Here is a 16,019-nt window from a genome sequence, read left to right as displayed (position 1 = left end):
TGCAAGATTGCATCTTTTCTCACAGCTGAATATAAATAATATTTCAGTGTGCATATATGCCATATCTTCTTTTATCTGATATTGGCCACTTGAATTGTTTCCAGATGTTAGCCATTGTAAATAATCCTGCTAGGAACATAAATATGCCAGGTACATTTTTTTTTTTTTTTTTGCTTTTTGAGCCACAACCAGTGATGCTCAAGGGTTACTCCTGGTTATGCGCTCAGAAATTGCTCCTTGGGGCCTGAGAGATAGCATGGAGGTAAAGGCGTTTGCCTTGCATGAAGAAAGATCGTGGTTCAATTCCCAGCATCCCATATGGTCCCCCAAGCCTGCCAGGAGCGATTTCTGAATGTGGAGCCAGAAATAACCCCTGAGCGCCACCAGGTGTGACTGAAAAAGAAAGAAAGAAAGAAAGAAAGAAAGAAGGAAGGAAGGAAGGAAGGAAGGAAGGAAGGAAGGAAGGAAGGAAGGAAGAAGGAAGGAAGAAGGAAGGAAGGAAGGAAGAAAGAAAGAAAGAAAGAAAGAAAGAAAGAAAGAAAGAAAGAAAGAAAGAAAGAAAGAAAAAGTACTTGGTAGGGCCAAAGTGGTGGCACAAGCGGTAGGGTGTTTGTCTTGCACGTAGATAACCTAGGACGGACTGCAGTTCGAACCCCTGGCATCCCATATGGTCCCTCAAATCAGGAACAATTTCTTTCTTTTTCTTCCTTCCTTCCTTCCTTCCTTCCTTCCTTCCTTCCTTCCTTCCTTCCTTCCTTCCTTCCTTCCTTCCTTCCTTCCTTCTTCCTTCCTTTCCTTCTTCCTCTTCTTCCTCTTTCTTTCTTTCTTTCTTTCTTTCTTTCTTTCTTTCTTTCTTTCTTTCTTTCTTTCTTTCTTTCTTTCTTTCTTTCTTTCTTTCTTTCTTTTTTCTTTCTTTCTTTCTTTCTTTCTTTCTTTCTTCTTTCTTCCTTCTTCTTCCTCCTTCCTTCCTTCTCCTTCCTTCCTTCCTTCCTTCCTTCCTCCCTTCCTTCCTTCCTTCCTTCCTTCCTTCCTTCCTTCTTTCTTTCTTCTTTCTTTCTTTCTTTCTTTCTTTCTTTCTTTCTTTCTTTCTTTCTTTCTTCTTTCTTTCTTTCTTTCTTTCTTTCTTTCTTTCTTTCTTTCTTTCTTTCTTTCTTTCTTTCTTCCTTCCTTCCTTCCTTCTTTCTTTCTTCTTTCCTTCCTTCCTTCCTTCCTTCCTTCCTTCCTTCCTTCCTTCCTTCCTTCCTTCCTTCCTTCCTTCCTTCCTTCCTTCCTCTTCCTTCCTTCTTTCTTTCTTTCTTTCTTTCTTTCTTTCTTTCTTTCTTTCTTTCTTTCTTTCTTTCTTTCTTTCTTTCTTTCTTTCTTTCTTCTTTCTTTCTTTCTTTCTTTCTTTCTTTCTTTCTTTCTTTCTTTCTTCTTCTTTCTTTCTTCCTTCCTTCCTTCTTCCTTTCCTTCTTTCCCTTTCTTTCTTTCTTTCTTTCTTTCTTTCTTTCTTTCTTTCTTTCTTTCTTTCTTTCTTTCTTTCTTTCTTTCTTTCTTTCTTTCTTTCTTTCTTTCTTTCTTTCTTTCTTTCTTTCTTTCTTTCTTTCTTTCTTTCTTCTTCCTTCTTCCTTCCTTCTTCCTTCCTTCCTTCCTTCTTCCTTCCTCTCTTCCTTCTTTCCTTTCTTTCTTCTTTCTTTCTTTCTTTCTTTCTTTCTTTCTTTCTTTCTTTCTTTCTTTTCTTTCTTTCTTCTCTTCTTTCTTTCTTTCTTTCTTTCTTTCTTTCTTTCTTTCTTTCTTTCTTTCTTTTTTTCTTTCTTTCTTTCTTTCTCTCTTTCTCTCTTTCTCTCTTCCTCTCTTCCTCTCTTCCTCCCTCCCTCCCTCCCTCCCTCCCTCCCTCCCTTCCTTCCTTCCTCCCTTCCTTCCTCCCTTCCTTCCTTTTCTTTCTTTGTCAAACCTGGTGATATTGAGGGGTTCCTCCTGGTTCTACACTCATGAATCACTCTTGGCAATACTCACAGAACATTATCTGTGCTTGCAAAAGCCAGTGTTTACTAAGGCAAACACCTTACCCTCTGTATTATGCCTCCAGCCCCACAAGGCATATTTATTTTTTATTTTTTGCAGGGCAGAAACTTTTTAGTTTGATAAATTCCATTTCTCCCTTTTTTGCTTGTTTTTGGACCACATCTACCACTGTTCAGAGCTTACCCCTGGCTTTGTGCCCAGGGATCACTCCTAGTGGAATTCAGGGGACCAAACTGGGTGCCAGTGATAGAACCTGGGTCAGTCATTTGCAAGGCAAGTGTCCTATCTGCTATCCTATCTCTCCTGTCCTCCCTTTTCCTTAACCAATGAGGTAATATCATTGAAGACTACTTTGAGGTTAGGATCTTGGGAGAGTCCTGCCTATGTTTTCTTCAATGTATTTTATAAATATAGGTTTGATATTAAGGTCTTTAATCTGGAGGCCAGAGAGATAGCACAGAGGTAGGGAGTTCACCTTGCACACAGCCAATCCAGGACAGACCATGGTTCCAATTCTGGCATCTCATATGGTCCCCCGAGCCAGCCAGGAGCGATTTCTGAGCACAGAGCCAGGAGTAACCCCTGATCACCGGGTGTGACCCCCCCCCAAGTCTTTATTTAATCTGTTTTGAATGAACCTTTGTATATGGTGTGAAGTAGGTGTCAGATTTCCTTTTTTGGGGTATATTGTTCATTCATTTTTTTTTTTAAGTTTTTTTCCTGAGTTGCACCTGTTTGTTGGGCTCACATATCTGGCTGTAGGGAAACTGGAAATCATTTGCTGTACAGGGAATTGTAACCAATTGCATGGTCAGGCTCAAACAGTAGAGGCCACAGGATTAGGCTCAATGTAATGCAATGGTGACATGAAAGATTGGTTTTTTTTGGTTTGTTTGTTTTTTGGGTCACACCCAGCAGCGCTCAGGGGTTACTCCTGGCTCTATGCTCAGAAATCGCCCCTGGCAGGCACGGGGGACTCTATGGGATGCCGGGAATTGAACCCAGGTCAGTCCTGGATCAGCTGTGAGCAAGGCAAATGCCCTACCACTGTGCTATCTCTCCAGCCCTCTTCAGCTTTCGTTAAGATAATAAGGATCAAGATTAGGGACATCTACAATTTTATTATTTTCATATTTTGTGGTGTAAATTGAGCCAGGTCCTCCTAAGGGATCTCGCTCAGGAGACCATACAGGGTGCTGAGATCAAACCCATGTATAATCATGGTTGGTAACCTGCACCACACAAAGATCACTTATCTGCTAACTCTAAAATTGGTGTTTCTGGTTTTTGGGTCACACCCGGCAGCACTCAGGGGTTACTCCTGGCTCTAGGCTCAGAAATCGCCCCTGGCAGGCATGGGGGACTCTATGGGATGCCAGGATCCGAACCACTGTCCTTCTGCATGAAAGGCAAATGCCTTACCTCCATGCTATCTCTCCAGATCCCGAGAGAGATTGGTTTTATTTTGTGTTTTTTTTTTTTTTTTTGTGGTTTTTGGGTCACACCCGGCAGTGCTCAGGGGTTATTTCTGGCTCCACGCTCAGAAATTGCTCCTGGCAGGCACAGAGGACCATATGGGGTGCCGGGATTCGAACTGATGACCTCCTGCATGAAAGGCAAACGCCTTACCTCCATGCTATCTCTCCGGCCCCTGTGTTTTGTTTTTTTTTTGGGATCATACTTAGTGATTCTCAGTGACTTTTCCAAGCTTAGTGCTGGGGTTCATGGCTAGTGGTACTCTTGGGAACCTTATGGTATCAAATATTAAACCTCTTGGGGTGGAAGCGATAGCACAGGGGGTAGAGAATTTGCCTTGCAAGTGGCTACCCAGGCTCAATCCTCAGCATCCCATATGATCCCCCAAGCCTCCCAAGAGTGATTTCTTTCTTTTCTTTTCTTTCTTTCTTTCTTTTTTTTTTTTTTTTTTGTTTTTTTTGTTTTTGGGTTACACCTGGCAGTACTCAGGGGTTCCTCCTGGCTCTATGCTCAGAAATTACTCTTAGCAGGATCTGGGGGCCATATGGGATGCTGGGATTCGAACCACAGTCCTTCTGCATGCAAGGCAAACACCCTACCTCCATGCTATCTCTCTGGCCCCTCCTAGAGTGATTTTTGAGCATAGAGCCAGGAATAACACCTTCATATCACTGGGTATGGTTTGAAACAAAAAGAAAAATAAAAGGAAAGAAAGAAATTAAACCTCATGTTTTCTTTTTCTTTCTTTTTTTTTTTTTTTGTGGTTTTTGGGTCACACCTGGCAGAGCTCAGGGGTTATTCCTGGCTCCAGGCTCAGAAATTGCTCCTGGCAGGCACAGGGGACCATATGGGACGCCGGGATTCGAACCGATGACCTCCTGCATGAAAGGCAAATGCCTTACCTCCATGCTATCTCTCCTGCCCCAAACCTCATGTTTTCTGCATGCAAAGCATGCTGGTTAGCTTGACACCAGATTTTATTTATATTATTTTTATTATTTTTAGATTTTGGGCCACACTCGGTGATACTCAGGGATTACTCCTGGCTATGTGCTCAGAAATCGCTCCTGGCGACCATATGGGACGCTGGGAATCGAGCTCAGGTTTGTCCTGGGTCAGCCTCATGCAAGGCAAATGCCCTACCGCTGTGCTATTGCTCCAGCTCCCAGGAAAAAAAAATTGGAGGATTTTTGTGCCATACCTGGCAGCATTCAGGCTTTACTCCTGGCTTTGCACTCAGAAATCACTCCTGTCAGGCTCCAGGGACTATATGGAATGCCGGACATGAAAACCAGATTGGCCGTATGCAAGGCCTGTCCAACTGGTTAGCTATGGCTTTGGCCCAGACACCAGAAATTTTGATTAGATATTTGCCAGGCAGATATCCCCAGACATGGCACTGTTCCTCTTTATCCCCAGCTTTTTATTTTTTTTTGGTGGGGGTCACACCTGGCAGCACTCAGGCATTACTCCTGGCTCTGTGCTCAGAAATCAGTTCTGGCAGGTTCAGGGGACCATGTAGGATGCCAGGATTTGAACCACCATCCTTTTGCATGCAAGGCAAATGCCCTACGTCCATGCTATCTCTCCGGCCCCCTCCCCAACTTTTTTGAGATGGTATTGACATACAGCATAAAGTAATTTGAAGATTTAAACTTGATGATTTGGTACACGGATGTAAAATGAGAAATTACTACAATAAAGTTAATCCTACCATCCCTGAAACAATTTGGATTTTGTGTGTGTGTGTGTGTGTGTGTGTGTGGCAATAACTTTTAATACATATTCTATTAATTTTGAAGTATGCAATTCAATATTTTTATTATTTATTTATTTTGGAAGTATTTTTGGGGACACACCTGATAGACACACCTGCTCAGGGTTCCTCCTGCCAGTAGTTGATATGCATGATGAAATCAAAATGGGTCGACTACATGTAAGACAGGCACCTTAACCTCTGGACAGCATCTGGACAATATTATTAGTTGTAGTCTCATTCTGTTCATTAGGCCTTGGGATTTCCTTCCTCCCTCCCTCCCTCCCTCCCTCCCTCCCTCCCTCCCTCCCTCCCTCCCTCCCTCCCTTCCTTCCTTCCTTCCTTCCTTCCTTCCTTCCTTCCTTCCTTCCTTCCTTTCTTCCTGTCACACCCGGCAGCGCTCAGGGGTTCCTCCTGGCTCTACACTCAGAAATCGCACCTGGCAGGCTCGGGGGACCATATGGGATGCCGGGATTCAAACCACTGTCCTTCTGCATGCAAGGCAAACGCCTTACCTCCAGGCTACCTCTCTGGCCCCTTACTTTCTGGTTGGAAGTTTATATCCTGGTGTTTCTTCTGCAGGAAAGTATCTGTTCAGATCTTTTCTATGTTTGGGGTTCGGAAATAGCAGAAGCGGCCAAGCACATGCCTGTGTGTTGTACAAGATCCTGAGTGTTCCTGGCATGATAAAAGGAATATGTGGTGCTAGAAATGGAACCCAGAACCCAGGATGTGTAAGGCACTAAGCCACTTTGCTGACCTTCTTTCTTCTGTTTTTCTAAATTGACCTTTTTTCCTTTTAAAAAAAGGAAAGCTTCACGAATTTGTGTGTCATGCTTGCGCAGGGGCCAGGCTAATCTTCTCTGTATCCTTCCAATTTTAGTACAAGAGCACGACCTTTTTCCTTTGATGCAGCAATTGAACTCAGTGCTTATGCTGTAGGGCAAAATGCAGTTTGCCATTAAGGAAATTCCCCACTCTCAGTTTTTTGTTTTCTTATTGTTGAATTTAAGAGGGGTTTTGTGTGATTTGGAAACAGTTCTTTACTATATAGATGCTTTTAAATATTTTATATATATATTTTTTGTGTGTGGGGCATGCCCATAGATACTTAGGGGTTACTCCTGGCTCTGCTCTCAGGGGTCATTTCTGGTGGTGCTTAGGGGACCGTATGGGATGAACCCAGGTCAGCCATGTGCAAAGCCAACGCCCTACCTACTGTGCTATCATTCTGGTCCCCAATATCTTTTCATTTTCTTAATAATATTTTCCTAGAGAAGTTTTTTTTTTTTTTTTGTGGTTTTTGGGTCACACCCGGCAGTGCTCAGGGGTTATTCCTGGCTCCAGACTCAGAAATTGCTCCTGGCAGGCATGGGGGACCATATGGGGCGCTGGGATTCGAACCGATGACCTCCTGCATGAAAGGCAAACGCCTTACCCCCATGCTATCTCTCCGGCCCCTGAGAGAAGTTTTAAATTATAATAAAAATCTAGCATCAGGGCCAGAGAGATAGCATGGAGGTAGGGCACTTGCCTTGCATACAGAAGGACAGTGGTTCGAATTCCGGCATCCCATATGGTTCCCCGAGCCTGCCAGGTGCAATTTCTGAGCATAGAGCCAGGAGTAACCCCTGAGTGCTGCCGGGTGTGACCCAAAAAGCAAAAATAAAATAAAATAAAATAAAATAAAAATAAAATCTAGCATCAATATTTTTCTTTCGTGAATTGAGCCATTAGTGTCCAAAAACATATTACAAGCCTCAAGTTTGGTTTATCACCTATATTTTCTTCCAATAGTTCCATATTTTACATGTTAGCGTATACATTTTTTAATGTGTTAAAATATTGTTTGTGTGTGAAGTCAGGGTTTGAATCCAGAATTTCACACATGCAAAGCAAGCTCTTTACCTCTAACCCCACATTCCTGTCACCACCCCCCAGCTCTGTGCTAAGGGACCACTTCTGGGGGAACACACGAAGTACTAGGGATTGAACTGAAGTTGGCTGAGTACAGAGCAAGCACCCAACTTTCTACTTTCTCTCTAGCCTATATTCTTTTCTTTATATATAATGTCTAGTTGTTTCAACATCTTTTCTTTTTTCCTTTTGTGTATTTGGCACACCTGGGGCTCTGAGCTTATTCCTGGCAGGTGCAGGGGACCAGATGCTAGGGATTGGTGATTGACTGGGTGCAAGGCAGTCTCATCTACTGTACTATCTCTTTGGCATACACACACACACACACACACACACACACACACACACACACACACACATATATATATATAATATATAATTTGGTTTTGGGGTCACACCCCAATGATGCATAGGGTTGACTCCTGACTCTGGCCTTTGGATTGCTCCTGATGAGCTCAGGGGACCATATAGGACCCGGGGAATCAAACCTGAATCAGCTCAGTGCAAGGAAAGCAACTTACCCACTGTACTATCTCTCTGGCCCCTGTTTCAGTATCATCTGTTAAAAAGATTTATTTCTGGGGCCAGAGCAACAGTCCAAGGATAAGGCACTTACCCTCCTTGTGGTTACCAGCTGTGGCCCAAAGACAAAAACCAAACTAAAATATAAACAAATAAACCTTAGGTTGAAAGGGGTGAGAGAAAAGTCTTAGCTTGCTTGGCCGCACACCTGACGCACCGACTCCACCTGGTGGTGTTGTTGAATAGAATTCTTCAAATTCTATATAACTTGAGTTTCTAGATTTGGCCAGACTTGGACCAGATTTTTCTTGCAGCTCCTTTCCGGATTCTTTCTACTTGGCAGCAGACAACCTACTCTTAATGGCTCTGCAGAGGGAAAAGAGAGTCCAGGAATTCTCTTTAAGAAGTATTGTATTTGCAAAAATACAAAAAAGGTGTTTGCCTTGCACATGGTCCATCCAGTTTGATCTCCAGCATGCCATATAGTTCCCTGAGCTTGTCAGGAGCCATTTCTAAGTAACCCCTGAGCACCTCTGGGTGTGACCCACAAAAATTTACTCCTGGCAGGCTTGAGGGACCATATGGGATGCCAGGGATTGAATCCAGGCCAGCCATAACAAGACAAAAGTCCTACCCACTGTGTTATCGCTCTACCCCTGTTTTTAATTTTTTTTTTTTTTTTGGTTTTTGGGTCACACCTGGCGGTGCTCAGGGGTTACTCCTGGCTGTCTGCTCAGAAATAGCTCCTGGCAGGCACGGGGGACCATATGGGACACTGGGATTTGAACAACCACCTTTGGTCCTGGATCGGCTGCTTGCAAGGCAAACACCGCTGTGCTATCTCTCCGGGCCCTGTTTTTAAATTTTAATAAAATAAAATATATACATCAATATAATGTTATTACATGCTATCTAATTATCTTACAAAACATAGATTCCTAGTTCAGATTCCAAAGGTATAATCACAAAGGTATATTTTCTGCCTTTTCAGTATTTTTTCCCCTGGATTTTGGGTCACATCTGGCTCTGCTCAAGAATTATTCCTGGCTCTGGGCTCATGGAATAATATATAGAATCCCAGATAGAATCTGTGTCAGTCAAAGGCAAAGGAAACACCTTATCTGCTGTAGGATCTCTCCAGCCCCTCTTAGAATTTCTTTTTGTGGGGCCGGGCGGTGGCGCTAAAGGTAAGGTGCCTGCCTTGCCTGCGCTAACCTTGGACGGACCGCGGTTCGATCCCCCGGTGTTCCATATGGTCCCCCAAGCCAGGAGCAACTTCTGAGCACATAGCCAGGAGTAACCCCTGAGCGTTACTGGGTGTGGCCCAAAAACCAAAAAAAAAAAAAAGAATTTCTTTTTGTTTGTTTGTTTTTGTTTGTTTTTGGATTATACTGGCAGTGCTCAGGGGTTATCCTGGCTCGGAGCTCAGAAATCACTCCTGGAAGGCTAGGGAGACCATATGGGATGCTAGGGATCGAACCACCATCCATCCTGAATTGGCTGCATGCAAGGCAAATGGCCTACAGCTGTGCTATCTCTTTGGCCCCCTCTTAGAATTTCTTTTATTTTTTTTAATTTTTATCTTGACCAAAGTGGATTACATATCTTTCACAGTAATATTTTAGGTACATAGTGACATTGAATCAGGGGGTATTCCTGCCACCAATGTTGTCCTCTCTTCACCCCTGTTCACAGCATGCACCCCATATCCCTCTTCTTAATTTAAATTAGAATTTCTTAATAGCTATCTCTCACTGCGTGATCTTTGCAACTATACCCTCTCCCATAATGTAATGTTACAGCAGTTCTATTTTGCCATCTTAGAAGTAGTGCCACAAGTATTCTAGTTAGTTCTTCATCACTTTCATCCATGTGGTCCAGTGGGGCAGTCAATTACAACTTCTTCTGGCTCACTTGATCTGAGTTTAATCAATCAAAACATCCCATTTCTTTGGTCACAGAGACTGGACCAAGAATGAGTAAGTTGGACCTAAAGAGATAGTACAGTGATAGGGTGTTTGCTTTGAACACAGGCTAGACCCTCGGCATCCCATAAAGCCCCACAGAAACTGCCAGAACTAATTCCGAAGTGCAAAGCCAGGAGTAACCCCTGATCATCATAGGACGTGATACAAGCTCCTGTTTCTCATCAAAAAATTGAACAAGTTATCCAAGTCAGGACAGTCTCATTCCCTGGGAGAGATTCACTCTCCTTTCCTCCATATAACAAATCAGGAAAAATGTAACTCTAGAGCAATCAGACTTGGACTCTTCTCCAATGGCCAAAAACTAGGCAGTATGGGGCCAGAGAGATAGTATAGCATGAAGGCCACTAACCTTGCATATGGCTGACCTCAGCTGTATCCCCTGCACTCCATGTGGTCCCCTAATCCTGCCAGGAGTGACCCCTTAGCTCATAGCTAAGAGTTAGCCCTGAATACAGCCGAGTAATCAGTATAAAGTACCCCCCAAAACAAAAACCCCCTAGACAATAGCATAAGAAAATTAAAGACACAACCGAGGGAAGTGAAGGCAGAAGGAGAGGATGCAATTACATCATATGAGCCTCTAGACCCAACTGGTTTCAGGAGCACCATTTCCTTTGGTGCTTAAGCTAGTTTTTGAGCTGTGTTTCAGTCAGTCACTGCTAAAAGATTTTTGACCACTAAAAACACTCATAGGGGCCCGAGCAGTGGCGCAAGCAGTATGCATTTGCCTTGCACATACTAACCTAGGGCGGACTGTGGTCTTTTTGGTGTCTCAAAAAACCAAAGGAACAGGGGCCAGAGAGATAGATGGAGGTAGGGTTCCCTGAGCTTGCCAGGAGCGATTTCTGAGTGTAGAGGAACCCCTGAGTGCTACTGGCTGTGACCCAAAAGCCAACCAACCAACCAACCAACCAACCAACCAAACAAACAAACAAACAAACAAACAAACAAAAATTTTGGTGTATATTGTACGATATATGATATATATACGGCTATGTGTTCAGAAATCGCTCCTGGCAGGCAGAGGGAACCATATGAGATGCTGGGATTTGAACCATCGTCCATCCTGATCTACTGTGTGCAAGGTAAATGCCCTACTGCTGCGCTATCTCTTCTGCACTGTATGATGTTTTTAGAACTTGATTTATTTATTTGTTTTTTTTTTTTGGGTCACACCCGGCAGGTCAGGGATTTCTCTTGGCTCCATGCTCAGAAATCAGAAATGTAAATTCGATTTATTTATTTATTTTTAATTTATTTATTTTTTTTTTTTTTAGGTCACGCCCTACTGCTGTGCTAACTCTCCAGCCTCATGATTTTTTTCTTTTTCTTTTTCTTTTTTTTTTTTTTTTTGTTTTTGGGCCACACCCTGTGACGCTCAGGGGTTACTCCTGGCTATGCGCTCAGAAGTTGCTCCTGGCTTCTTGGGGGACCATATGGGACGCCGGGGGATCGAACCGCGGTCCGTCCTAGGCTAGCGCAGGCAAGGCAGGCACCTTACCTCCATCGCCACCGCCCGGCCCCTCTTTTTCTTTTTTTTGGTGAGGTCACACCCAGCATCGCTCAGGGGTTACTCCTGGCTCTACACTCAGAAAATTTAAAACGTGCCATTATAACTTTTGTACTGATATGAATTGTACCCATAGATAGTCACACGTGGAAGGCAAATGCTTCATTCCTCTGCCCCCAGATACTGCTTTTTTTTTTTTTTTTGGTCACACCAGCAGTATTTAGAGGCTTCCATTTTGATATTTGGGGGTTATTCTCTCCCAATTCAATGTGAGGGATTAAAACTAAGACCTCGGGCCCGGAGAGATGGCAAGCAGTGTTTGCCTTGCAAGCAGCCGATCCAGGACCAAAGGTGGTTGGTTCGAATCCCGGTGTCCCATATGGTCCCCCGTGCCTGCCAGGAGCTATTTCTTTCTTTCTTTTTTTTTTTTTTGTGGTTTTTGGGTCACACCCGGCAGTGCTCAGGGATTATTCCTGGCTCCAGGCTCAGAAATTGTTCCTGGCAGGCACGGGGGACCATATGGGGCGCCGGGATTCGAACCGATGACCTCCTGCATGAAAGGCAAACGCCTTACCTCCATGCTATCTCTCCGGCCCCGTGCCAGGAGCTATTTCTGAGCAGACAGCCAGGAGAAACCCCTGAGCACTGCCGGGTGTGGCCCAAAAACCAAACAACAACAACAACAACAACAACAACAAACCTAAGACCTCACTCTTGCCCCCCTGTTTTTTTGGCTTTATTTTTGGATCACAACTGACTGAGTTCACTCCTGGTGGGGTTACAGAAACCATATGAGGTGCTGGGTATTGAACTTAGGTTGGCTGTGTGCAAGGCAATTAAATGCCCTACCCACATTGGTGTTGACTTTTGTCCCTTGAGCTACCTCTCTGGTGCCAGATACTTTTTTGTTTTTGTGCCATATCCTTTTTTTTCTTTTCTTTTTTTTTTTTTTTGGTTTTTGGGTCCCACCCGGCAGCGCTCAGGGGTTCCTCCTGGCTCTATGCTCAGAAATCGCCCCTGGCAGGCTCAGGGTACCATATGGGATGCTGGGATTCGAACCACCGACCTTCTGCATGCAAGGCGAACGCCTTACCTCCATGCTATCTCTCCGGCCCCATTTTTGTGCCACTTCTAGGGTGCTCAAGATCTTACTCTTTGGCTCTGTGCTCGATATCATTCCTTGTGAGGCTTAGGAGATTATATGTGGTGTGGGGGTAATGGATTCAGCCGTGTACAAGGATCCCAACCCTGTGCCTTACGTCCAGTACTTTTTAGCTTCCAATTATCCCAGTATTAGGTGCATATTATGTGATAATTTTATTTCAGACTTTGGCTATTTTAGTGAACAAAAAAAAGATAAAGACTTTGCCTTCAGGAAGTCTATTCTCTAATGTCAAGAAATAATTATTAATATGCCAGTTAATAGTAAACTCTGTGGTGCATTGTAAAGAATGATTGCTATGGAGAAAAACGCTGTTCATCTGTTGTAATTTTAGAGTGGAAAGCAGGCCTCATGGAGAAAGTGATTTGCCCAGAGATGAAGAGACTATTTTGGGGTTGTGTTGAGAAGGTTTCGAGGTGGAAGGCAAAGCCTGTAACTAGGCTTTATGGCTGGAGAGGAGAAGTTAGGGAAATGGGTGAATAATGCAATAACATGTGGTCACACTCAGCAATGTTGAGTTACTCCTGTCTCTGGGCTCAGAAATTACTCCAGATAGGCTCAGGGGCCATATGGGAGGCTGGGGATCTAACCTGGGTCCACCATGTGCAAGGCAAATGCCCTATTTGCTGTCTTATTGTTTTGGCCCTTGGAACATCTATTTTGGTCATTGTAAGGACTTTGTTTTTTTCACTCTGAAGAAAAAGAGCTTAAACATGTATAGTTTTCTGGCTTTTCCCAATGCCGCCCCCCCCCCTTTTTAATTGTTGTTTTGTTTTCAGGCCACTCCTGGCAGTGGTTAAGGTCTATTCATAATTCTGTGGGACTTCAGGAGAGTTTACGTGTATTGGGGACCAAACCTGGGTTAGCCATGGGTTGAGTGCAAGACAAGCACCCTATCTGCTGTATTATCATCTTGCTTCCACCCACAAGATCGTTTTAGAAGTACATATTTGGGAAGGTCTTGCAGAGACAGGCAGCTGGGTGTGGGCAAAAGCCCTTTGATACGCTTGTATCTCCTCCTACTCCCTTCTTCCCAGGCTGGGGCGTGGCTCATTTCATTCCTCCTAGTGTAATGGAATTGAATTGAATTTTTTTTTTTGCCTCTAAGACAGGGACATGATGTTTCCCAGAACATGATGAGGGATTCTTGGTCAACCAGGTCAGTCATCAGTCATTCATTATTTTTTGTTTGTTTGTTTGTTTTTTTGTTTTTGGGTCACACCCAGCAGTGCTCAGCAGTCACTCCTAGCTCTACACTCAGAAATCGCTCCTGGCAGGCTCGGGGGACCATATGGGATGCTGGGATTCGAACCACCGACCTTCTGCACACAAGGCAAATGCCTTACCTCCATGCTATCTCTCCGGCCCCTGGGTCAGTCATTCAAGGTCATCCATTCAAGGCAAGCTAGGGTTCAGACTCTGGTTTGAACCTTAACCCTGACCTCTCTCTTTCCTTGTTTCTTCCCTTAGGTTTTTTTGTTTGTTTGTTTGTTTGTTTATTTCTGGGCCACACTTGGTGACATTCAGGGGTTACTCCTGGCCATGCACTAAGAATTGCTCCTGGTTTGGGGGAGCATATGGGACGCTGGAGATCGAACCGTGGTCCATCCTAGGTTAGTGCATGCAAGGCAGATGCCCTATGGCTTGTGCCACCACTCTGGCCCCCTTCCCTCAGTTGTTTTTATGACACATTCCAAACTCATTACTACGCCTCAAGCAGAGGGCTAATTGGAAGTGAGAGAGATTTCGTCTTCCTTTCCTCAGGTTACTATAATTTCTTGTTGATCAACATAAAGCTTTCCTTGGATGGGAAATCGCAGGCCCTGAGAGCCAGAAAGACTGGGATGGAGAATGGGGAGCAGAAAGGGGGGCCCAGAAAACATCATGATCTGGAGGAAACACATCTTCCTTATTCCCACTCCTACTTCCCAACCCTTCACCCTCTTACACACACAAACACCAACAAACAAAGTACATAAAGACACATACAAAGACACAGATACAGACATAAAGACAAATAGACACACACACACACACACAGGCCTGACACAATGGCCGGGTGGGGCAGAGGAACTGGCTTCCTCTGGGGAGATTTCGATCTGGGCTCTGAGTTCCTGCCCCAGAAGTACCGGAGCCTACCCGGAGACCTGGCCCCACACTCCTCGCTCCCAGGGGCAGGCAGAACAGGCTGGAACTAGAAACCACCCCCAAAAAGATTAAGGTAAATTTGGGGAGGGGGAAATGAATGCTCTTGAGTTCAAAGTCTGGTGACTATGCGGTCCCTGTGAAAAGCAGAAGGCTGGATCTGACCCTGAGAAATCAGGCCAGAAGCTCAAGGAACATTCTCTTGTGTGTGTTCTTTTTGGGTGTCAGAGATGTGGCCAGACATGCCATCCTTTAGCTTGTGTCTAAATGTCTGGGCCTCCCTGCCTGCCCAGCTCTGTGGTACCTCTTTCCATTCTCACCCCCAATTCATCTGCCTCCCAGGTTGAGGAGACATCCAGGCAGCAGACAGACTTGAACAGTCCATTCAAGGTTCAGTCTCCCCTAGACCCTGGAACTCAAGGCCCCTCGCATCTTCCAGAGCCCCTTGTGTGCGCATGTGGAGCTTGGTGTGGTTGGGGGGGAACAGGGGGGTGTCCGGTTGGGAGGAGAATGGAATTCCTGTTTCCTGCCTGCACTTTGCTCAGCCCTGAGAGGTGGCTGAGAGTGGAGAGGACTTCGGGGTGAGTGTTTGGGACCACGTAAACTGGCTATCTATAAGAGGACTTCATTGGGAATTTGGGGAGGAGGGCGGAAGCGACTGATTTACCTGAGAGGGAAATGGGATCCTGCAGGGGGAGTGGATGGTGGTGGAGGAAGAGCTGGCCTGCTGGCTGGGTGGCCTCCATATGGGGTTCCTGCCAGAGAACAGGGACTGCCGAGTTTTAAGCCTCGCTGTCTCCACCTATCATTTCTCAAGAACCCAACTAGCGGCCTGGCAAAGGAGGTCTGATGCTCTTGTTGACTCTGAAAGAGAATTGGGAGGCTTGGGGTTCCCATTCTGGACCCTGAAGCCTTCTCACTAGGGCAGCCACCTTTCCCAGGAGGAGTACGTCTAGCTATGTTCTGGCCATGCTGACCCTGCCCTTACGCGGGAATTCACATTTCCAGGCCTGGTAGCAATCAGGCCTCTCTTTTGGGGTTGCAGGCGACAGGTAGGGATGAGAGGATGGGGCAGGAGAGACCATGCCAATCTACAGGCCTCTTGGTCTCTTGGGGTCACAGGCTCCAGGAATCTTCATGGCAGGAAGAGGAGGCTAAAAATAATCCGGAAAGGGAGAGTCCGGAGAGAGGAACTGGGAAATGGGGGGAGGAGGGTCTGTTGGAGAAGGGAAATAATGATGCATCCCTTCAAGCTCGGGCAAACACACACACACACACACACACACACACACACACACACACACACACACACACACACACACACACACACGGACACGCTCCCCTTGTAGTCTCCTGTCTCACAGGCCACCACACACTGTATAGCTTACTCTCTTACTGTCTGTCTTCATATATGTCTCTCAACATATCATACAATCCCAGCACTCACAGCACTAGCACGCAAACTACACACACCATATGCACCCCAATATCCAACCCACACCACTCAGACACTGTCCCAGTTCCTCCAGATTCCGTTTT

The 16,019-nt window shown here is 45.0% G+C and overlaps 1 non-coding gene across 1 annotated transcript; it reads right to left on the bottom strand.

The window, feature by feature from the left end:
- Positions 1 to 6,036: 6,036 nt before the first annotated feature.
- LOC125998365 (U6 spliceosomal RNA) lies at positions 6,037 to 6,140 on the bottom strand. Its single transcript, XR_007491954.1, has one exon. It is a non-coding gene; the product is annotated as a U6 spliceosomal RNA (small nuclear RNA).
- Between the last annotated feature and the right edge of the window lie 9,879 nt (positions 6,141 to 16,019).

This window comes from Suncus etruscus, chromosome 20 (genome assembly GCF_024139225.1).
Source record: "Suncus etruscus isolate mSunEtr1 chromosome 20, mSunEtr1.pri.cur, whole genome shotgun sequence".
Lineage (NCBI taxonomy): Eukaryota > Metazoa > Chordata > Mammalia > Eulipotyphla > Soricidae > Suncus > Suncus etruscus.
The sequence above is the reverse complement of the archived record's forward strand: the minus strand, read 5'-3'. Positions and strand labels throughout refer to the sequence as shown.